Here is a 24,505-nt window from a genome sequence, read left to right on the forward strand (position 1 = left end):
AGTGTGGAGGGCAACAGTGTTACAGCTTTTTTGTACTCGCATTTGTTTGGTAGCTCCTGAGTTCTTGTGTCCAAGGAGAATGAGGTTACACTGACAAAGTGTCAGAAGGGCAGAGAAGAGTTTTATTGAGTGATGGAACAGCTCTCAGTAGAGAGAGTACTTGAAGCAGGTGGTCCTCACCACCCAGAGGCAGGTAGTCCCCAGGTGTGGCTGATTCCAGGGCTTTTATCGGCTCAGAATGGGGGAGTGCATGCTGATTGGTTTGTGAGAATGCATAAAACAGTAAAATAAGTGACCACTCAAAGGTGGGTGCAATGGTGCAAAAAAAAATTAGGAAAGAGTAGGTATATGTAAAGTAGGTGAAGGATGGGGACCAATCAGAGGAAAGTGTGCCAAATGAGGAGTTTCCCAATATGGTCTGTGGATTTATCCGAGTCTTGGAGCTTGGCTTGCAGGCTTTAAACAGTCTTTGGTTTGAAGGTGGGATTTCATCGGGGAGTGGCCCATATCTGCCTAAGGATGTGTCTACCTGCTGCTGCTGTCATTACTCTAGTAAATGGTTGTACATTCCTTTTAGGAAGAATAGCAGAAATATAAACTATAACATTTTGGTGGTGTACTTGTGTCCTACTTCAAGAGGACTGGGCTGCTGCTCCTTTCAAGGGATTCCGAGATTGTCAACTGGCTCAATTGTGAGAATTGAGTGAGGTTCTTTGAGTCTCTGGTTTGTAGGATTTGAGGCAGAATCTTGTTCATTTGATCTAAAGATTTTCTGCTTCTTCAAATCAAGTAAGCATTTAGTAGGCTACCTGTGTACTTCAATTCCAAGAACACTATTATAAACTAGCCAGCAACATAAATCTATAGGAATCAGATGAACCTGATTGTTGCTTTGCCTTTGCTGTCCATTGACATAACTATGCCAACCTTGCCTTTGAAGATTGAGTGTTGCTTCTTGCTCCCAAGATTCCCTGAAACCCAGTTATTCACATTGCATTTTGATTTTCCAGTTGGTGTACTGTGGTTTCTATATTAAGTTCTGGTCTACAGAGAAGAGAGATCAGGGAGCTCTTCAGTTGTGCCCAGCCTCCCCTCACAAATCCACCTAACAAAGTCCTGATAAACAGTATGTTTTCTGGAGTCTATCAATGTGGGTAAGTTGCATTTATTTATTTATTTAGAGACAGAGTCTCACTTTTTTTGCCCAGGCTGGAGTGCAGTGGCATGATCTCAGCTCACTGCAACCTCTGCCTCCTGGATTCAAACCATCCTCCTGCCTCAGCCTCCTGAGTAGCTGAGGCAACAGGTGTGTGCTACCATGTCTGTCTATTTTTTTGTAGTTTTTTGTAGAGATGGGGTTTCACCATGTTGGCAAGGCTGGTCTTTTTTTATTTTTTTTTTCTTTTTTCCATTTGAATTTTAGAATGAGTTTTTCTTTTTTTTTCAATTTTTTTTATTATACTTTATGTTTTAGGGTACATGTGCACAACGTGCAGGTTAGTTACATATGTATACATGTGCCACGTTGGTGTGCTGCACCCATTAACTCGTCATTTAACCTTAGGTGTGAAGGCTGGTCTTAAACTCCTGACCTCAAGTGATGGACCTGTCTTGACTTCCAAAAGTGCTGGGATTACAGGCATGAGCCACCATGCCCTCCTGTAAGTTGCTTTTAAACTATTCTATTTATATAGTTTAAATATATTCTATTTATATAGGCCTGGGGAGATAGGAATGCAAATCCATTCTAGCATTCCTATCTCCCCAGGCCTATGAATTCCTTCATCCAACATAATACAGGGAAGATAGGGGAATCACCAACTTGCTCATGGTCATACATCTGTTGAACTATACTTCAGCCAACCAATCATAAAACTACTAATACCATCCTTAAATACCCAAGCTGCAACATTAAACCAGAATATCTGCTTAATGGCCCCGTATCATTAAATTTGGACTGATTCAAGTTTATGTTCCTTCTACTGTTATCAACACTTTCTTTTTCTATTTTGGTTTCTTAAAGATGACGTCTTGTTATTTTGGCCAGGCTGGAGTGCAGTGGTACAGTCGTCACTCACTGCAGCTTCAAACACCTGGGTTCCAGCATTCATCCCACTTCAGCTTCCCATGTAGCCGGGACTACAGGTACAAGCCACCACACCCAGCTATCCACACCCATAATCTTTATTTCCACATAGGGTCTTCAGATTTCTGTTTGCATTAGTTAGAAAACTCAGGTAGCTTTTTTAACGTATATCACACCTCCTCATGGGAAATACTATCCAGCTTTAGGGGCCTGTTGTAACTTTAGTGTCACCATGAGTCTAGAAGAAACACAGCTGTCAGGGGTGGGTCTTGAAGATAATAAGCAGTGTATTGTTTGACAGCTGCTTCAGGGGAAACCATTACCGTTTCCTTGGGCATTGTAGATGTAAGCTACTCAGAGACATATGGAAAGGCCTACATCACTTTGTGTGGGAAGGCCATTGCCAAGGGGGTGGCTGTAAGGAGGCCGCTTCTGCTGGCAATAAAAACTCATTAGAATTTAGGAGATCAGTGTCCCCAGCCACATCAGTCTTCCAGTCCATCCTCATCCCAAGTTACAGGATGCTATTCTTTCTCAACTTCCACTTCAACAGTAGACACCCTGCCAGACTGAGGAGTTCAATGTTTCTTGTAATTCAGCCAGTGGCATGATAAGGGCTTGTGTTTGACCTTTAGCAAATACTTCTCTGTGGCTACGAGAGAGTTTTCTGGCTCAGAGCACAGGTAGAAACTCTGAGGCTGTTTATGTGGAGTTGGTTCTGCAAAATTGAATCCCTAAGCTCATTATTGTCTTTCATCAAATTTCCCAGTGAATTAGAAGCAAGAAACCCGTCATCATTATGTTCCATGGTTTTACACAAATGTCTGTATACAAGTTCCTTGCCTCTTATCAGTGTTTAATTAAGAGTATCAAATGCAGATATTTTGGGGATCTCTAAAAACAGTTCATGTCATTGTAGATTCTGGATATTAGCCCTTTGTCAGATGAGTAGGTTGCAAAAATTTTCTCCCATCCTGTAGGTTGCCTGTTCACTCTGATGGTAGTTTCTTTTGCTGTGCAGAAGCTCTTTAGTTTAATTAGATCCCATTCATCAATTTTGGCTTTTGTTGCCATTGCTTTTGGTGTTTTTCACATGAAGTCCTTGCCCATGCCTATGTCCTGAATGGTAATGCCTAGGTTTTCTTCTAAGGTTTTTATGGTTTTGGGTCTAACATGTAAGTCTTTAATCCATCTTGAATTAATTTTTTATAAGGTGTAAGGAAGGGATCCAGTTTCAGCTTTCTATATATGGCTATCCAGTTTTCCCAGCACCATTTATTAAATAGGGAATCCTTTCCCCATTGCTTATTTTTGTCAGGTTTGTCAAAGATCAGATAGTTGTAGATATGCGGCATTATGTCTTTTTTTTAAATTATTTTTTTATTTTTTAATTTTAATTTAATTTAATTTTTTTTTTTTGAGACTGAGTCTCGCTCTGTCGCCCAGGCTGGAGTGCAGTGGCACAATCTTGGCTCACTGCGAGCTCCGCCTCCTGGGTTCACGCCATTCTCCTGCCTCAGCCTCTCCGAGTAGCTGGGACTACAGGCGCCCGCCACCACGCCTGGGTAATTTTTTGTATTTTTAGTAGAGACGGAGTTTCATCTTGGTCTCGATCTCCTGACCTTGTGATCCACCCGCCTCGGCCTCCCAAAGTGCTGGGATTACAAGCATGAGCCACCGCTCCCGGCCTGTGGCATTATTTCTGAGGGCTCTGTTCTGTTCCATTGATCTATATCTCTCTTGGTACCAGTACCATGCTGTTTTGGTTACTGTAGCCTTGTAGTATAGTTTGAAGTCAGGTAGCGTGATGCCTCCAGCTTTGTTCTTTTGGGTTAGGATTGACTTGGCGATGCGGGCTCTTTTTTGGTTCCATATGAACTTTAAAGTAGTTTTTTCCAATTCTGTCAAGAAAGTCATTGGTAGCTTGATGGGGATGGCACTGAATCTATAAATTACCTTGGGCAGTATGGCCATTTTCATGATACTGATTCTTCCAACCCATGAGCATGGAATGTTCTTCCATTTGTTTGTATCCTCTTTTATTTCATTGAGCAGTAGTTTGTAGTTCTCCTTGAAGAGGTCCTTCACGTCCCTTGTAAGTTGGATTCCTAGGTATTTTATTCTCTTTGAAGCCATTGTGAATGGTAGTTCACTCATGATTTGGCTCTCTATTTGTCTGTTATTGGTGTATAAGAATGCTTGTGATTTTTGTACATTGATTTTGTATCCTGAGACTGCTGAAGATGCTTATCAGCTTAAGGAGATTTTGGGCTGAGACAATGGGGTTTTCTAGATATACAATCGTGTCATCTGCAAACAGGGACAATTTGACTTCCTCTTTTCCTAATTGAATACCCTTTATTTCCTTCTCCTGCTGAATTGCCCTGGACAGAACTTCCAACACTATGTTGAATAGGAGTGGTGAGAGAGGGCCCTTCATGCTAAAAAGTCTCAATAAATTAGGTATTGATGGGACACATGTCAAAATAATAAGAGCTATCTATGACAAACCCACAGCCAATATCATACTGAATGGGCAAAACCTGGAAGCATTCCATTTGAAAACTGGCACAGTTTAGCATCTTTTAAAGAGAGATGCATCTTCTATTTGAAAGGGTTATAACATTACTGCCAGAAAGCAGTCACGATGTGGTTGTCCTTGGGCACACACTAATGAAATTGGTCTGAACCTCTCCAAAGACATTTTTGGGTAATTACATCAAGCATCAAAACTTACAGAAGGGTGTCAGGAGACTGGAAAGATAAACTTACATAGAGTAGTATAGGAGTCCCATGAGAAATGCAGCACCATTGATGATTGTGATTAGCACAGATGATGATATTGTGGGAAAAATCATGGACAAGGTGAGTTCAAAGTGACTCAGAGAGTTTGTTGTGAATGAAATAAGTGTTAGCAATACTTGTGTAAATGAATTTTGCATATATGTTCTGTCTCCTAATCACAAGAATAAGACAAATATAAACGTGTTAATTGTTAATCGAGAAAAGTTTTTAACATGATTATAAAACTCTAATTAGAAGTATTTGCTCCATTATTTATTAGTGGTTTTATTATTTCATTCTGATATATAAATCTAAAAGATAAATCTCACAATTTATTATAAAAATTAGTCTTAATGATATGTATATATGTGATATTATAGTATATGCTTTATATATTATTTTATAGAAACCCACCTGACATCTCAAGAAGTGAGCACTGTTACCATTGCCATGGGCCAGTTCTGAATCTGAGACTAAGCACTACATGAAAGGATTAAAAGTGCTTTCAGTTTGATTCAGTCTGTCTCCAAAGTGGTTGCTCAAGTCAACTATGTAGAATATTTTCTTATATAATTAGTGCTTCCTAGGTCTAGTTTCAGGTATCTTACCCTACTACATAGTCCCAAAGATATTTTCTTATGTGTTCTACATACTGTACTAAATATATATATATATATATATATATATATATGTCTGTGATCCACCTGATTTTGTGTGTAAAATGAAGTTAAAGGTCAGATTTTAATTCCCTTGTGAATATTCAGTTTTTTTAATAGTGTTAGAACAATTGATCTGTCCCCATTTATTGACTTACAAATGATTTGTTCATATATACACGTATGTATTTATGCTGTTTTATTTTTTCATTGGTTTATTCCTCTGTCTCTGTGCAAATGCAACACTTTCTTAGTTGCTAACAGACTTCATTTAATACAATAATTTTGTGACCATTCTCTTAATGACTGTGCTTTTCCATAATGAAGTGAAAGGTTAAAAATCTCTGTGCCTTTCACCTACACCAATACTGTCAGCTGGACTTTGAATTAATCAGTGGCTTTAGAGTTTTAGAATATCATTGTTGTCTCTTACGTCTGTAATGTCTTTGTTAATCTTATAAGATCCGTGAACCCCACTCTTCAGTTTATGTACTTCATACCTTCAACAACAGCAAGTGGTGGGAAAACCTGGAGATGCAGCCCCAGGTGCCTCCTGCCTTGCTGTAGATGATGCTGTGGACATGGGTCTCCTCCTCCAGACGATGCACATCAAAGGCAGGACCAGCAGGGAGCCTCTGAGCTCAGAACCTCTCTGTGGGGTCTGCATGCACAAGGGGAGGAGCTCCCTGTTGGGTGGGGTGTGGAATTCAGTTATTCTGTATAAGCATGAATTTATTAAATAATCATTCTTCTTTCTGACCAATGGCACACTTCCCCTTCAGTCCTGGCACTGTAATGTTACATCTTGGTTTTTGGTTTTGCATACAAATGTGTTTAACACTTGTGTATTAAACACAAAGAAAACACTCTTTTCTTGGTCACATAGCCATCATGTACAACCAAATTTATACTTTTGTATTTTTACGAAACAAACATCCCTGGGTGCTTCCTGCACAGACACAGACAACTCACTGGACAAGGTTTACCTCCTCCAGACCACGCCTATCCAAGACAGTGCCTAAGTAGATGCAGGAGAGTTGAGCCTGTCTCTGTGGTGTCTTCATGGGAAACACCAACATTTTCTTGCTCTAATTCTGGTGTTGGTTAGGGAATTCGGTTATTTGTTGGAAAGATTGCGTCAAAGAATCATTCTCTTTGCTGTCTGAAAACAAATGACACAGTATTTGTTTTGAACAAATGAAACAGTGTTTGTTTTGGTGTGCAAAGGATGTTGACACTTTCCGTGTAAACGTACATTTTTATCATCACATAAACATCATGTATGACCAAATTTAAATGTTTGTATTGCATATTAATGCGTTTTATTTTGTTTAATTATTCATAATCATTTTTCAAAATATCTTCATTTTTATATTTTATCACTCTTTATTAAATTAATGGAAATATCACCCATTCTCTATAATTGTTTTCCACAAATTTCCTCTGAGATACTTCTAGTTGAAGAGGTGCAGAAAGTTTGCTAGGAAGCACAGGACAAAATTTGCTAGAGACTCATACTTAAAAAGGGTTTTGTATGTGGCTTAGTTTGTTCTAATTTGCAAGGTTCAAAAGCATTAATTTGAATAGATGGAACATCAAGACATCTAGACTCCCTTCCAGCACACAAAGACCAGTTATTTTGTTAATATGCGTTAATAAACTTCAGCATATTGTTTTTCCATTACCTGAAATTTATAGATACTGGCTTGAATCTCTGATTCCTTCTACATAGTATTTGTAAACGTCTGCAAGACATTTCCTTATACTTATGGCTCATAATATAGGTGTGTATTCTTCTCTTACTCTTTGATGAGTAAATACCAAAATTGCTTCTTCAGTTAAAAAAAAAAAGCCACTCCAAAAATTTGTGCATACAACTCCACACAGCAAATGTTTTCCGATTATCATCTGTAGAAAAGAAGTGGGAACTTAAATTTATTTTCTTTCATTAGATAATAATCTTTTAAAGGTGATTTATACTTTTATAGATTACCAGAGAATTTTCAGAGTTGCTTTTTGTCCAGGACATGTGTGGGGCTCAGAGACACCACAGACAAAGTTGCCATGTTCTGTGATGCTTCTGTCCAATAGGGTTTCAGGAAACTTGACAAAAATTAAACTGAAAGGTGGAAGAGCTGCCCTTGGGAACTGAGAGGACAGGTTTCAGGCCTGGGATGGGATGGACAGGGGAAGCCTCCAGGAGGAGGAACACTGGAGGAGATGCCTGAGAGTGAGGCGCAGTGGGTCCAGGAGACAGGGGAGGGAAAGCCAGGGGGAAAACGTGTGTGCCCGGCACAGGCCAGGCCAGGCCATGAGAAAAGGGCGGTGGATTGGAAGGACCCCTGGGATGAATAATTGGTGAGGACACAGGAGAAGGAAGGGCAGACCACGGAGGGACTGGGCAGGGGAGGCAGGGAGGGCCGCTCCCTGAGGACTGAGCTCTGTGGGGCGGGATTCGAATGTCTGAGTTTGGTTCCCTGAGATGTTACCCCAGCCCATGAGCTCAGCCTATGGGAAGAAGGTTGAGGAGTGAGTGGGCCCTGTCCCCCGGGGAGGCTCCTGGGCTCGGCCAGGGGGGCGTGGGTCTGGGAGAAACTAGGGTGGAGAAGAGCAAAGAGGACCCCCAGCTGCCTGACTGCAGGGCTCATGGGGCTGCCCTTGTTCGCCGCCTTTTCTCCATCGCTCAGACCCTCACTTCCCCGCCAGTGCAGGTTTCTGCCCCCTCAGTCCTTTTGCAGGTGTAGGTAGGATCAATGGAAAACTCAGATCTGCCAACTCCTCTCCACCTGGCGCCCACACAGGTGAGGCTGGGAGCAGCCTGAAGGGAAGTGCGGGTGCGGGGGTCGCAGCTGCGCAGTGAGGGGACCCGAGGCTGCCGCGCAGGCTGGGCTTGGGGGCGGGAGCCAGGCCCACGTGGGGCGTGAGGGCCGCGGGTGGAGGGCGAGGCTGACAGGGAGTGAGGGAGGAGGGTGGAGCGGGGAGATTGGAGGGCGAGGCTGACAGGGGGAGAGGGCGGTGAGATCTACAGGGGAACTAAGGGCGGATGTGTGCGGGGTCCGCACTGGGCTTTCCGGGTCGCTTCTCCGCGAAGGCGCGCTTGTTCCTGAGGCGGTGCCTGCCTGTGTCGTCGTCCCTGTTTGTTCTTCAAACCTCAGGATTTCTCCGTGTTTCCCAGACCGTAAAGTACGTTTAAAAAGCTTGCTTTCTGTTATATATGCCCTTTTATATTATGGACATAACAATTGTTACTTACCTACGTTTCCTATTTGTGAATTATTCATAGATAAAGAATTTACCAAAACATTTATTTTTAGTTGACACATTGCGTATATTTATGGATAACAGTGTGATATTTTGATTCTTGTATTCATTGGGGAAGATTCAATCAAGCTAATTAACATGTGCATCAACTCACCAGCTAATACTTTATGGTGAGAACACTACAAATATATTATTTAGCTATTCTAAAATGTAAAGCATGACTTCGCTGGAAATGATACTGCCCGGCCTCAGTAGCGGGAGACTGATCATTTCTGAAGCGCGGGGTCCGCATTTCTGAGGGGTCATGGCTGCATGCCCCTAAGCAAAGGGGGTGTTGGGGGTGCTTGTTTGCCCTGTTAATTTTGGATGCCTCTGTGTTCTGAGAACTATTAAGATAATATGTGTTTGAAAAATCCAGTTGCTTTAACTTTTCCTTTGTTTTACCCTGTTAACAACGTTATCGCTTTCCTTTTACTGACTTTAGATTTAATATATTCTTTTTTTTCTAGGTTCCAAAGGTGGCAACACAGATGACAGATTTTTGGTCTTTTCATTGTTTCCTATGTATGTGTTCAATGGTATTTATTTGCCTATATGTTCTGCTTTCCTTTCATCCTACAAATTTTGATAAATTGTGCTTTTATTTTCATTTAGTTAATTTAAAAAAATTCTCTGGAGATATCTTCTTTGACCCATATATTATATGGAAGTGTGTTGTTTAATCTCAGTGCATTTTGGGATATTACAGTTATCATTCCAGTCATTCTTCGATTTCTATTTTAATTCCACTGTGGTCTGACAGCTGACATTGTATGATTTACTTTTTAAAAGTTGTTAGGGTATTTTTTGTCCCGGAATGTGGCACATTTTGCTGAATATTCCATGTGAGCTTAAGAAGAATGTGTCAACTGGAGTAGTTGAGGGAAGGAGACTGTAGGTGTCAGTTATGCCCAGTTGCTTGTTGGTGCTGTTGAGTTCAGCTTTTCCCTCCTGAATTACTGCCTGCTAGATCTGTCCGTATCTGATATAGGGTTTTAATGTTTCCAACTATAATACTGAATTCGTCTTTTTCCTTGTGGTTCTGTTGTTTTCTGTCTCATACTTTACTCTCTGTTATCAGGCTCATAAGCTTTAAGAATTATGACATCTTATTGGAAGAATGGCTCTTCATCTCTATGTAATGCCCTTCTTTATTCCTGATAACTTTTCTTGCTTTAAAGTCTGCTCTGCCTATAATTAATATAGCTCCTCTTGTTTACTTTGATTAGAGTTGGCATCGTACATTTTGTTCCATTCATTTACTTTTATTTCTCTTTATATTTAGATTGGGCTTATAAATAACAGTTGTGTCCTGTTTTTTGATTCACTTTGTAAATCTGTGTCTTTTACTTGGTGCAGTTAGACCATTGACATTCAAAGTGGTAAGTGATACATTTGGATTAATATTTATCATATTTGTCAATGTTTTTGATTTGTTATCCTTGCTCCTTCTTCCTATTTTCATCTTCCGTTCATTTTCTGCCTTTTGTGGTTCTCATTGAGCATTTTACATTTTTCCATCTCTCGCATTTCTAAAAATATCAGTTATATATAATTTTAACTTTTTATTGGTGTAACATTTTTATATTCTTAGTTTATTATAAGAGAAAACAATTTCTTGAAAAAATAAAAAAATATATGCCCATGTATATATCTTATGTATAAGTATATATGTGTACAGATATATGCACATGTGCATGTGTGTTTGTGTGTGTGTACATGTATATATATACACATATATATATGAGGTGGATATCAGCAATAATGCAAAGCACAGGAGAAAGGAATTAGGATTATTTGTTATAAGATACAGTAACTGTGATGCAATATAACTTTATTTGAAAAGTAGCTCAGTTTAGTATTTTTCTATTTTTTATAGTTTTTATATGATTTTGATTTTTTTACTTTATTTAAATTTAGGTTTGAACTACATGCATAGTTTTGTTATATAGGTAATCTTGTGTAATGGAGGTTTATTGTACAGATCATTTTATCACCCAGGTACTAAGCCTACTAGCCAATATTTACTTTTTCTGCTCCTCTTCCTCCTTCTACCCTTCACTTACAAGTAGGCCCCGTGTCCTTTGTTCCGTTCTTTGTGTTCATGAGTTCTCACCATTTAGCTCCCACTTGAAAGTGAGAATATGTGATAATTTGGTATTCTGCTCCTGTGTTAGTTTGCTAAGGATAGCTTCTAGCTCCATTCATGTTCCTGTAAAAGACATGATCTCATTCTTTTTTTTCAGCTACAAAGTATTCCATGATATATATGTACCACATTTTCTTTATCCATCCTGTCATTGATGGGCATTTAAGTTGATTCCATGTCTTTTTTCTTGTAAGTAGTGCCCCAGTGAACATTCATGTGGATGTGTCTTTTTGGAAGAATGATTTCTATTCCTCTGGGTGTATACCCTGTAATGGGATTGTTGAGTTGAATGGTAGTTCTCATTTTAGCTCTTTGAAGAATTGACATATTGCTTTCCACAATGGTTGCATGAACTTACACTCCTACCAACAGTGTGTAAGTGATCCTTTTTATCTGCAACCTCACCAGCATCTGTTATTTTGACTTTTTAATAATAGCCATTCTGACTGGTGTGAGATGGTATCTCATTGTGGTTTTGATTTGCATTTATCTAATGATCAGTGATACTGAGCTTTTATTCATATGCTTGTTGGCCACATGTGTGTCCTGTTTTGAAAATTGTCTGTTCTTATCCTTTGCTACTTTGTTTTTTTCTTTTCTGAGACTGGGTCTCACTCTGTCACCCAAGCTGGAGTGCAGTGGTGTGATCTCGGCTCACTGCAACCTCCGCCTCCCGGGTTCAAACGATTCTCCTGTCTCCCCCTCCCAAGTAGCTGGGACTACAGGTGCATGCCACCACACCTGGCTGATTTTTTGTATTTTTAGTAGAGACGGGGTTTCACCATGTTAGCCAGGATGGTCTCGATCTCCTGAGCTTGTGATCCACCCGCCTTGGCCTCCCAAAGTGCTGGGATTACAGGCGCGAGCCACTGCGCCCGGTGCTTTGCCTACTTTTTAATGGGGTTGTTTGTTTTTCTCTCGTAAATTTGTTTAAGTTTTTTATAGATGCTGGATATTATACTTTCATCAGATGCATAGTTTGCAAATATTTTCTCCCATTCTATAGTCTGTCTGTTCACTCTGATGATAATTTCTTTTGCTGTGCAAAGCTGTTAAGTTTAATTGGATCACATTTGCCAATTTTTGCTTTTGTTATGATTGCTTTCAGAGTTTTTGTTATGAAATCTTTGCCTATTCCTATATCCAGGATGGTATTGCCTGGGTTGTCTTCCAGCATTTTTATAATTTAGGGTTTTACATTTAAGTCTTTAATCCATCTTGAGTTAATTTTTGTATATGGTTTAAGGAAGGGGTCCAGTTTCAGTCTTCTGCATATGGCTAGCCAGTTCTCCCAGCACCGTTTATTGATTAGCGAGTCTTTTACCCATTGTTTGTTTTTGTCAGCTTCGTTAAAGATCAGATGGTCATAGGTGTGCGGCCTTATTTCTAGGCTCTCTATTCTGTTCAAGTGGTCTATGTGCGTGCTGTTGTACGGGCACCATGCTGTTTGGTTACTTTATCCCTGTAGTATAGTTTGAAGTCAGGTAACATGATGCCTCCAGCTTTGTTCTTTTTGTTTATGATTGCCTTGGCTTTTGGGGCTGTTTTTTTTAAGTTCTGTGAAGAATGTCATTAGTAGTTTAGTAGGAACGGCATTTAATCTGTAAACTTCTTTGGGCAGTATGGTTAGTTTTAAATATAATATTTCCAACTGTAGAACAGTCTATTGCACAAAAAGCCTCTTACCTTCCTGGCTGTTGGCCACTGGCTAAATAAAGTGCCTTGCCAAGGGGGCTTCTCTCACATGGCTTCATAAAACCCATCGAGAGAGACATTTCTAGCAAGACCAAAATCATATATAAGAATCCAAGTGACACTTCTATACCTTTGCACTATTCTATTGTTTCAAAGCAAGTCTCAATTCCTGCTTACACTCACTTGGATGGGATTACAGTAGAAGGTTGTGTATATGAGAAGGTGGGGATAAATGGGCACCAATTTAGAGTCTACCTGACACATCAGGTATTCTCGTATATGAAACAGTTTACTGGCCTTCACTTCTTTTTCATGACCTTGACCCTTTTGAAAAGTACCAGTCAGGTATTTAATAGGATGTCCCACGATATGGTTTTAGCTGATGTTTTCTCATGATTAAACTAGGAATATTAATGAATTAAACCACTTCAATCTGAAGACAAAAAAGACCTAAAGAATATAGTATTCAGAAATACTCAAAGAGGAAAAACTATTTTTAAAGTATGGAATGACAATTCACAATATAGTTAAGTTCAGTGCTTAAGGAAAACTGAGAAATTAAGGAGATGCACAAAGGAGGTATCAACAATATTGCTAATGATTGGTTTTTTTCAGCTTAGGAGTGACATTAACAACAACAACAAAAAACAAGTTTTAAAGCGTGGTTTTCCAAGGTCGTGCACAGTGGCTCACGCCTATAATCCCAGCACTTTAGGAGACTAAGGCGGGCACATCACCTGAGGTCAGGAGTTCGAGACCAACATGGCAAAACCCTGTCTCTAATAAAAATACAAAAAATTAGCCTGGCATGGTGGTGGCCGATTGTAATCCCAGCTACTCGGGAGGCTGAGACAGGAGAATCGCATGACCTCAGGAGGCGGAGGTTGCATTAAGCCGAGATCATGCCACCGCACTCCAGCCTGGGCAACAGAGGGAGACTCTGTCTCAAAAACAAAAAACAAAAACAAAAACAAAAAATGGTTCTATGGTTTTACATTTACAGAATAGTTGCAGATCTAGCAGAGAGTTTCCATATAGTCCATGCACAGTGTCCTTTATTATTAATCTCATGGTGTGAAACATTTGTCAAAATTAACCAACCAATATCATGTATTGTCATTGAGTACTATACATACTTTATTCTGATTTTTTAGTTTTTGCTTAATGTTAAGTTTATGTTTTAGGATCTCTTCTAGGATATGTCGTCACATTTAGATATTATGGCTTTATAGACACCATTGAATGTGATAGTTTCTCAGTTTCCCTGTTTTTGATGCCATTGACGTTTCTAATTTGGGATTTCTCTGATGTTTCTCTCATGATGAGACTGGACTCCTGGGCTTAAGGGATGAAGAATACAGATGAAAAGTACCATTCCTATCGCATAATATCCAGGGCACAAGCTGTCAACAGGCTTTATCACTGTTGATGTTAATTTGCTCTCCTGGATAAAAATCTTTTAGTTCTAAAAATCTCTTCTGTAAAATTATTCTTTTTCTCCCTTTTCATATTGTGTGTATAAAAAAAAATCACTACGTACAACACACACTCAATACTGGGAGAATCATACACCACTGCTTTTTCTTTGAAATAAATTTATTAAAATTTCAATAGCTTTGGGATTACATGTAGTTTTTGGTTACATGCATGAATTGTATGTTGGTGAATTCTGGGGCTTTTAGTATACCTGTCACCCGAATAGTGTACATTTTACCTCATAGGTAATTTTTTATCCCTCACTCGCCTCCAACCCTCCTCCTTTCTGAATCTTTAATGTCCATGATCCCCCTCTGCATGTTCCTGCATATCCATTGCTTACCCCACACTTATAAGTGAGAACATGCAGTATTTGCTTTTCTGCTCCTGAGTTACTTCACTTATGATAATGGCCAAATTGCTTTGAAAAACATTATTTTGTTCTTTTCTATGGCTGAGTAGTATTCTGTAATATACATACATACATACACAAACACACACACATTTTCTTTATCCACTAATTGGTTGATGGGCACTTAGATTGATTTCGTATTTTTGCAATTGTGAATTGTGCTGTGATAAACCTAGAAGTGTAAGTGCCTTTTTGATAGCATGACTGTGTGTGTATGGGTGTGTGTGTGTGAGAGAGAGAGAGAGAGAGAGAGAAAGAGACAGAGACAGGGTCTCACTTTGTCCTACAGGCTGGAGTGCAGTGGCCCAATCTCGTCTCACTGCAACCTCTGCCTCCTGGGTTCAAGGAATTTTTGTGCCTCAGCCGTTGGAGGAGCTAGGACTGCAGGCGTGACACACTTGGCTAATTTTTGTATTTTTAGTAGAGATGGAGTTTTTGCCTTGTTCGCCAGGCTGGTCTGGAACTCCTGGTCTCAAGGGATCCACCTGCCTCTGCCTTCCAAAGTACTGGAATTACAGGTGTGAGCCTCTGCACCTGGCTGAAACCACTTTTGTAAAATTATGACTGAGACAGTGAAAGATCTAACCTAACTGACTCCATTTTGCTTCTAACCTTTTAAGCAGCCCTTGTTCCTTCCTGGGCATAAGCTAAACTAACTTTGGGAGGAACTTACTTTACAGTTTATAGTTTAAAACAAAGACAATGACAGCCCTTTCTCAAAACAAACCTCTTTCTTACCTAGAGACTAGACTGCCTTTGTAGGACTAACAAATTAGCCACATGGTTAGAAATTATGGCTTAGGAGTCCATGCAGCTGGAGGCTACAAGATTCTGACCCTCCCTAAACTGCTCCAAAGATCAGTGCTTGAGATATTTTGCAGACCCTGCACTTGATGGATCAGCTGGCACAACCCTGGTGGATAAACTGCCTGATCTGATCTTGTGGCCTCCACCCAGGAATTGACTCAGCATAAGAGGACAGCTTGGACTCCCTGTGATTCCATCTCTGGTCTGACCAATCAGAACTCCCAACTCACTGGCCTTCCCCCACCCACCAAATTATCCTAAAAAACACTGACACCTGAATGTCCTGGGAGACTGATTTGAGTAATAATAAAACTCCTCCAGCCGGACGCGGTGGCTCACGCTTGTAATCCCAGCACTTTGGGAGGCCGAGGCGGGCGGATCACGAGGTCAGGACATCGAGACCACGGTGAAACCCCGTCTTTACTAAAAATACAAAAAATTAGCCGGGCGTGGTGGCAGGCGCCTGTAGTCCCAGCTACTCGGAGAGGCTGAGGCAGGAGAATGGCGTGAACCCGGGAGGCGGAGCTTGCAGTGAGCCGAGATTGTGCCACTGCACTCCAGCCTGGGCGACAGAGCGAGACTCCGTCTCAAAAAAAGAAAAAAGTAAAAAAAAATAAAAAAGTAAAACTCCTCCAGTGTCCTGCACAGCTGGCTCTCCATGACTTACTCTTTCTCTATTGCAATTTTCCTGTCTTGATAAATCAACTCTTTTAGGCAGCAGGTAAGGTAAACCCATAGGGTGGTTACACTGTCATTTTCAGCATAGACTGTCTTCTTGAACATACGTTTATTTTGGCCCACCCCAACCCCCAAAGGATGTGGCTAGGAAAAAAGAAAAAAAAAGGTCCCAACATCTTTTCTTTTTCCTTCTGGATCTCCTTTTTTCCAGAAGCAGGGCGTCAGTGACAGGAACATTTTGACCCCAGCTCTTAGTCCCTCTTAGGTCTGTGGAAGCCTCAGAAGGCGTGGCCAGGCCAGAGCATCCTAGCTGAGCACAGGGGGTTGGCACCTCCTCCCTCCCTGGCACTATGGACACAACTCTTTGAGTACTGAAAGATGAAACTAACACACCTCAAGGAAGGATACGTACCTCGATGCATGCCACAAAGACACACTTCCAGGATCTTTTTAAGATCTTACCCATGTTTTGCAAGGAAAAGCACCACAGAACTGAAGTGCCTTCAGTTATTTTAGGTGGGGCTATCTTGTACATGGCAGTCAGGGGGAGAGACTGGAAGGTAAGGGGAGGGAAGCTTGGCTGCCAAGACAAAAAGTTGCTCTTTCTCCTCCTGCTGCCTTGGATGTGCCAGGTTGTAATTTGCAAATGTATTGTCTGGCCCTTAGGGGTTGGCAGCTAAGGATTGGTTGCAGAAGGAGCCTAGCCTAGGAGTGAGAGAGATGCCAGCACAAGAGAAACCCGCTGACTATGAGCCAGGAAGTAGGCTGTCACCAGACACCAAACCTGCTGGCGCCTTGATCTGGGACCTCCCAGTTTCCAGACTTCTCAGGGCCACTGTCATCTCCTGAAGCAATCACTACATGTTCCCATCACAGCTGATGGTGGCAACTAACCCATGCAGAGTACTGAAATGAGCCAGGCTGTGTCTGCCCTCTCCTGTGTAGTCACCCAGTTAATCCTGGCAGCAGTCCTGGGTTCTCTGCATTTCCAGAGTGCAAGTCCTCCAGTAACCACTGAAATGCTTTCTCAGGAGTTGTTGTCAACTCCTTAAAAACATTTCTCCCTACTTGGCTCAGAGCACAGGGACACCAGAAACCGGCTTCCCTGGACCCCAGCCCTGGCAGTGGCCATGTCACTTCACTCAGGCCCAGGAAGAAGGCAGGCTCTAGTCTCCCGCTGGGCAGCAACACCTAATTTAACCTGGATTTCTCACTTGGGTGAACTCTTGGATCACCGTACCCAGTCTGACGGAGTCTGCAGCAGATGCAATAAGGGCTTCAGGGCCGGGAAGTGGAGCTCACCCATGTGCTAAGCCCGAGGTCGGGCACCCCTCCTTCACACCATCCTAGGGGACTTCCTCCCTTCCCAGGCGGATCGCCACAGAGAACCGACCTGACGGTGCCAAGAGGGCGAATTTCCCCCAAGTCCTCTGAAATATGTTGTCAAGATTTGTAACAGGAGGAGCACAAAGTGCTTCCAGAGACTAGGTGATGGGCCACATCCCTGGCCTGCCTGTTGAGCCCCTGAACCAAAGTCTCTGTGACCACCACCTTTGCCTGTCTGCCCCAGTTTTCTGAACATGTGCTCCACAGACACTTAGCGCCAGGCCACCAGCCACTCTCGCCTGTACTCCCGCAGCCCCAGCGGAGCTGCCACATGTACCTCTTGCTCACCAGGTGGAATTTGCCTTTTATCCTGTGCAGCAGGCTGCAGAACACACCCCTCAGCTCCTTCCCTGTGGGGCTGCAAGGGGTCGGGTCCACCACTGAGGCTGCCTTTATGGAGAACCCTGCACTTGTCCTGAGCCTGAAACCCCCACATTGTGGGGTCCAGGAAGACTGGAGGTGGCGCCTTGTAGAATGACTTCTTTTCATTTGGGTCCATGCCCAGTGGTGGGATTGCTATAGATTGAATAGTAGCTCTGCTTTTAAAAGTTCATTGAAAAATCTCCATACTGTTTACCATACAGGTTGTACTAATTTACATTCCCACCAAGGGTGTCTAAGAATTCCCTTTTCACCTCATCCACACCAATATCTATCATTTATTGACTTTTTCATAATGGTCCTTCTCACTAGGGTAAGATTGGTATCGCATTGTGGTGTTAATTTGCATTCCATGATGATAAGTGATGTGCATTGTTTTTTCATATGTTTGCTGGCCATTTGTATACCTTCTTTTGCCTGTTCATGTCATCTCCCCACTTTTTAGTGGGGTTATTTTTTTTCTTGCTGATTTGTTTGTGTTTCTTGTAGATTCTGAATTAGTCCTTTGTTGGATGGACAGTTTCCAAATATTTTCTCCCATTCTGTAGGTTGTTTCTTTATTCTGTCGATTATTTCTTTTGCTGTGCAGAAGCTTTTCAGTTTCGCTAAGTCCCATTTACTTGTTTTTGTTTATGTTGTAGTTGCTTTCCGGGTCTTAGATTTGCCTAGGCCAATGTCTTTATGGTTTTATGTCTTACATTTAAGTATTTAATCCATCTTGAGTTAATTTTTGTATATGGTGATAGATAAGGATCCAGTTTCATTCTTCTGCACGTGGCTATCTTATTTTCCCAGCACCTTTTGTTGAATAGGGTGTTCATTCCTCAGTGTATGTTTTTGTCTGCTTTGTTGAAAATCAGTTAATCATAAGTATTTGGCTTCATTTCTGGGGTCTGTGTTCTGTTCCTCTGGTCTGTATGTCTGCATTTATACCAGTACCATGTTAGTGTGCCAGCAGATGTTGTAATGGACTGTGTTGGTTGACCGTGGGCCAGAAGGTGGCACTTGCAGGAGAGAGCCAGCTGCAGTCACGGTGGTGGGATTTATGCTTAACCTTTGTTACCTAGGGGAAGTTGTCAGCTGATGGGAAGTGACACGGAACTCTAAAAAGTCCCTGTTCCTATTCTGCTACTAGGACAGGTAGAGGGGCAAAGCCAAGTGTGGGCTGGGTCAGGACAGTCCATACTCTACCTCTCCAAGTGTGGGTGTAAGCAGAAGCTTCAGTGGGAGTCAGTGGACAGTTCCCTGACCACTGGGATGATGTTCCAGGGAGGAGAACATCCTCTGCCACATGAGAGTCTGTACATGGAGAAAGGGGAAGCAAGTGGCAGGTCAATTCCCATGACCTTGACACAGAAGGTCTTACACATGCAGACTTCTGCTGGCAAACACCCAAGACAGCCAGCTAAGTCCCAGGCAGTCTAGGCTCAGAACACAAACCTGCCCCAGGCTGCAAGACTTCCCTCTGGAGACTGAAACTGAAACAGTAGCTCAGAGGCCACACCCGTTGATTTGACATGTGAAGCAGCAGTACCTGGCTCCCATGACCCTGGCACAAGAAGGCTTCCTGCATGCCCCTTGGTTTGGGCATTAGGGGTTTCATCCTTTGCTCAATATTAGATCAAATACAGATCTTAGTTGGTCAGCTTCTCCCTCAGTTGGGAGCTTCTTCCAGTGCGTGACTGCTGCCTGGGTTACTTCGCTCATTTCTGCAAGATTTTCTATGAATTAGGATCAAGAATATCTTCCTTCTGTCCCTACTGGGATCTGGGAGTGCACACACAGCACACCCAGGTGCCACTCCTTCTTTCATGGTCCCTTCCTCTCTAAGTCAGCTCCAGCGCTGGGCAGGGTTAAGGCGCTTCTCTGTGACCTGGATTGCCTGGTTCCCCAGTGGGAATGTATCACGGAGAGAGTCTCCCCCTTTTGCGCTCTGAAGGCTCAGTTGCTCATCTGACACATGGTGCAAGTTGCTGCCTGCTTCTCCTTTGAAAGTATCCAAAGGTTCTTTCACTTCTTCTGTTGAGTTCCTGTGTTTGTTGGATACAAATTCACAGTGTGAATCTCTAGACACTATTTTGCTCTTTCTAAGCAGGTGTGGCACAGTAACAAAGTCTCCAATCTGCCATCTTGAAAAACAAAAAACAAAAGAAAACAAAAAATGCTCCACTTTATGAGCAGAATGTCTACCAAAAGTTATTTGCAACTTTCATCCTGAAAGTGTCTATTCTCCTCCAATAATCGTTGTATTTATGCAGTCATTTTTATCAGTATGCAAACATGGATATTTCTTTTACTCTTTACTTCTACTACTTCATTGATTTGTTTAAATTGTTGCAGTGTTGGCTATTGGAAGGTCTTTCAGTTGGATCATTTGTCATTTTGAAACACCACCATAGTTAAGCTTTGCTGTTGTTATGTGGTTGCTTAGTTGTTTGCACTGTTGTTTGACATTTTATGTTTTCAGGCACTACTAGGTGCTTAAGCTAATTGTGTGGGTTTCCTCACAAGCCTGGTATTAACCATTTTTTTTCACAGAGCCCTAGTTCTTCTTATTGGAAAATTGAATTAGAAATGGAGATCTGGGCCCTTGGCATATTCATTGCTCCTGGGGCCTCTGTTGATTTGTGATCATGTGTGCTGACAGAGCAAATACGTCTGTGTATACTGATTGACACACACACACACACACGGACACACACACACAAATATTTTATCATATATCTGTATCTTTAAGTTAAACATGAATTCCTAATAATCCTCCAGCACCCCATGATCTAATCCAGTACCATGTGAATCAGGGCACCTATTCCCACTTACTTGTGTGTAGCCTACCACACTAACAGTGATAAAGATGGTTCTGTTATTTAATCACATAATCCAAAAGACTTGTATAGGTGGTTTCAGAATTAAAAATGTATATGGCCATGAGAAAGAACTTTACCAACTAAAGTTTTTATGGATAAATCTTTACCCTTTAGACTCAGAATATCCACTTACTTGCTACATTACTTGGATCAGCTGCTTTTCCCCCACTCCATTCAGTGAGGTTATTTCACTGATGTGTTATTTAAATCTATTATGTGTATAGCCCCATGCTATCTGCTACCTACTGTAGAAGGTTTTTAATTTGTGTATTTTAAGTTCACTTTTTGTATTATAAAGTTATTTAGGATTTGTAAAATATAATCATGTATTTATCATTACAATATGATACCAGAATAATTTCACTGCCTAGAGCAAATCTGCTGTACCTCACCAGTTTGACCTGCCTCTTTTCCAAGCTCCTAGTAAATACCAAACATTTTATTATCTCTATATTTTTTCACATTGTGGAGTGTCACATGACTGAAATCACATAAAGTATTTTGCCTTTTTAAATTTACTTTTTTTTGCAATATACCCTTTAGATTTGTGAAGTGTATTGCATGGTTGTTTAGAGTTGCATTTTCCTAATGACAAAAGACTTAGGCCTCATATCATGTGCTTACTAGACATGAATATAGTATCTTTGGATACATGTCTATTCATATAGTTCACCAATTTGATTGTGATATTTGCCTTTATATTTTGAGTTGTAAAATATTTTATAAGTTGTGGCTGATTCTTTTCTGCTATGTGATTGTGAAGATTTTCTTCTATTTGTTGCATTATCTTTTTACTTTTAATTATGTATTTTGAATCTCAGATTTTAATTCATACAGAGTTAAATATATTCATGTTTTTATTTCCTTTTCCTGGGCTTTAAGTATCATATCTTAGAAATTACAGGAGTTATTGTTCAACCTAAGACCCAAATTATGTATTTCTATATTATCTTCTAAGAGTTTGGTCTATTTAGATCTTACATTTGGATATATGATTATTTTTAGCCAATTATGTATATGGTGTGAGTGAGAAGTTCAACTTGCTTATGGATATTCAATTGTCCTAGCAACATTTGTTACAAATATATTTTTCCATATTGAATTGGCTTGGCAACCTTATAAAATCATTTGACTATAAAGGTAAAGATTAATTTTTGGACATTCAATTCTACTATATTCCTTTGATCTGTATATCCAAGTTGATACTATTATTGAGCCTTTAAATTAAATTATGATGATACTGAATTTTTCATGGATGCCCTTTAAAATAAAGAAACTTTCCTTATAGGCTTAATTTGTTGTATACTGTTATCAAAAATGGATTTTGGATTTCTCAGGTGCCTTTCCTGCATCTTTAGAGATGGTCATATGGCTTTTGTTTTTTATTTTATGCTTATAGGGCATGACACCAATTATTTTGTATGTTGAACCAAATTTGCATTCCTGAGACAAATACCCTTGGTGATGGTGTACAATTCTTTTTACATTTGCTGATTTGTATTGCTAGCATTTTACTGAAGACATTTGCCCTTTATTTATAAAACATATTGGTCTTAATTTTTCTTTTTTGAAATGTGTTGCTTTAGTTGTAATATCGGTGTAAACTAATAGTATATATCAGGAAGTGATCTCCACTTTTACTGTTGTTTAAGTTTTTATGAAGAGTTTGTGATAGATTGTTATAAATTATTTTCAGGTTTGGAATAGTTCATCAGTGAAGTCATCTCAACCAGCAGAGGGCCTTGACTCCTAACAAGAATCACATGAACTTGGAAGAGGATCCTTCCCCAGCTGAACCTTCACTTGAGACCTCATCCTTGGCCATCATCTACATCTGGATTCATGATACAGAGAAACTGTGAGTAAGAGCCACTCAGTGTGTGAGAATTTATTATTCAGCAATAAATAATACACCTGACAGTAAATGCAATATGGTATCCTGGACAGAAAAATTACATTACTTAAAAACCTAGTAAAATATGGAAAAAGCTTGTACTTCAATAAATAGTTTTGTGACAACTATTTTTAGGGCCCATGGTTACATAATCTGTTACATTTCATGTAATTCAAAGATATCTAAAGCTTTCTGTACTATTTTTGCATATTTCTGTGTACTTAAAATTATTTCAGAGAAAAAATGTTTTTGAAAAAAGTGTTAAATGTGATATGAAAATAATTCCAAAGCACAAACAGAATACCTTCAGCTCAGGAGATGAAAGGGCATGTAGAGAGAGAATAGCAAAGCATCTTTCCTTATTGATTTACCAACTCGAGCACAGGTACACTTGTTTCAGGAAGATCCCCCAAGTTCCAGAGACTCGTCCTCTTTCATCTTCTTCATCATATTCCGCATTTTTCAGCCACCAATTTTAGCATCTGGTGCTAACTACATAACTAGTTTTTGAAAGACAGATGCCTGTTACTCACATGTCTCAAAAAGCCCCATTTTCAGATATTATTTAGCAGGACTCCAACAAACAGACCAGCATTTATTCAGAGCTTGTGCTGAGGGGTTCCTTACTGCCAACACAACTATGTTGACAGCACATCCTCTTGTGAGTGAAGCATTCATACAGAATGAGTCGCTGAAACTCAATAACATATGTCTACTGTACAAGAAAGGTAATAATCAGAATAATGCTCTAAAATTATTCGGGGGACATAGGAGACAGGTGTCCAAGATTTATGAGATGTGAGCAACCAAGAGATCGTGAATACTGATATTTTGCAAGTACTCCAAATCAGTAGATGGGCATTTGATTTTCCAATTAGGACTGCAGTCAGGGTCTCTTGGCTTCAATACTGTACATGGAGAATTTCAATGACAGATCTTGGTTAAAATAACAACAATAATAATAATCCCTTATCTATTATGTTGTAGCCTGGCACTATTTAACTTAATTTCACTGCATATAAATAGCAACCCTATACTCCATGCAAACTAGAATGGTAGTGGAATTTATGTAGTGAAGAAAGTGACAAATTATTTTCCAAATATAAAGGAAACTTAAGGTTTTATAGGGAAACAAATGGAGGTAAAAATATTTTTAATCCTTATTTTTCTGATAATTTTGTTCTGCTCTGATAAATAGAAAGCTCCACTTTCATTTTTTTATAATATAGTGAGTTTATCAGCCACATGTGTGATTTACATTGTATAGTAAAAGTAGGTTTGTGTCCACTTGGTTGGTTCATTCGACTTATACACATCGTTTACTTTATCTCGAATGGTTATTTTTTAAGCCTTGGTTTTGGTACAATATGTAAAGGCGTCAGTCTTTGTGCAATATTAAATCTTCATTCAAGTAACTTTTCTTTGTGTATTTGCCTTTGTTTCTGCATTGCTCCTGTACTTCTGTGAACCATATTTCAGTGAGCAATGATGACAATAGCAGTCCAGCCTGCATGGATGCTGACATGGATGCTGTCTCCCATTGTTACCACTGGATGTGAAGTAATGCTAGATGCAATCCAACCAATCTGTACTCGACTCTCAGTTCCATCTTCTCAACTCACAGTGTCTTCCAAAGTCCATGCCACACTGCAGCCTGGAACATCTCCCACTGTCGTATCTTGAGGTAGTGGTAGAGCTCGTCACAGTATTGTCTCAGGTATCACTGTCCTTTGCTGTTTGATATAATCTCTCTTACAAACCATTGTTCCATACACTTTGCCCCTTTTGTGTTTGTCTATACATGTGGTATGGCATGTCTAAACCTCACAGTGAGGATATTAGAATAGGGTTCTGCATATCTAGAGGTGTGGATCATTGGCAAGCATCTTAGAACCTACCTGCCACATCAGGTCCTGTCTAATCTGTATCAGTTT

At 40.4% G+C, this 24,505-nt stretch overlaps 1 long non-coding RNA gene across 1 annotated transcript in view; it reads left to right on the plus strand.

The window, feature by feature from the left end:
- The first annotated feature begins 1,110 nt into the window (after window positions 1–1,110).
- The window catches only part of LOC129482497 (uncharacterized), a 151,558-nt gene continuing 128,163 nt past the window's right edge, over window positions 1,111–24,505 (plus strand). The window contains exon 1 of the long non-coding RNA XR_010121068.1: window positions 1,111–1,154. This is a non-coding gene — a long non-coding RNA (uncharacterized lncRNA). The remainder of the gene's footprint in view (window positions 1,155–24,505) is intronic.

This window comes from Symphalangus syndactylus, chromosome 5 (genome assembly GCF_028878055.3).
Source record: "Symphalangus syndactylus isolate Jambi chromosome 5, NHGRI_mSymSyn1-v2.1_pri, whole genome shotgun sequence".
NCBI classification, from domain to species: domain Eukaryota; kingdom Metazoa; phylum Chordata; class Mammalia; order Primates; family Hylobatidae; genus Symphalangus; species Symphalangus syndactylus.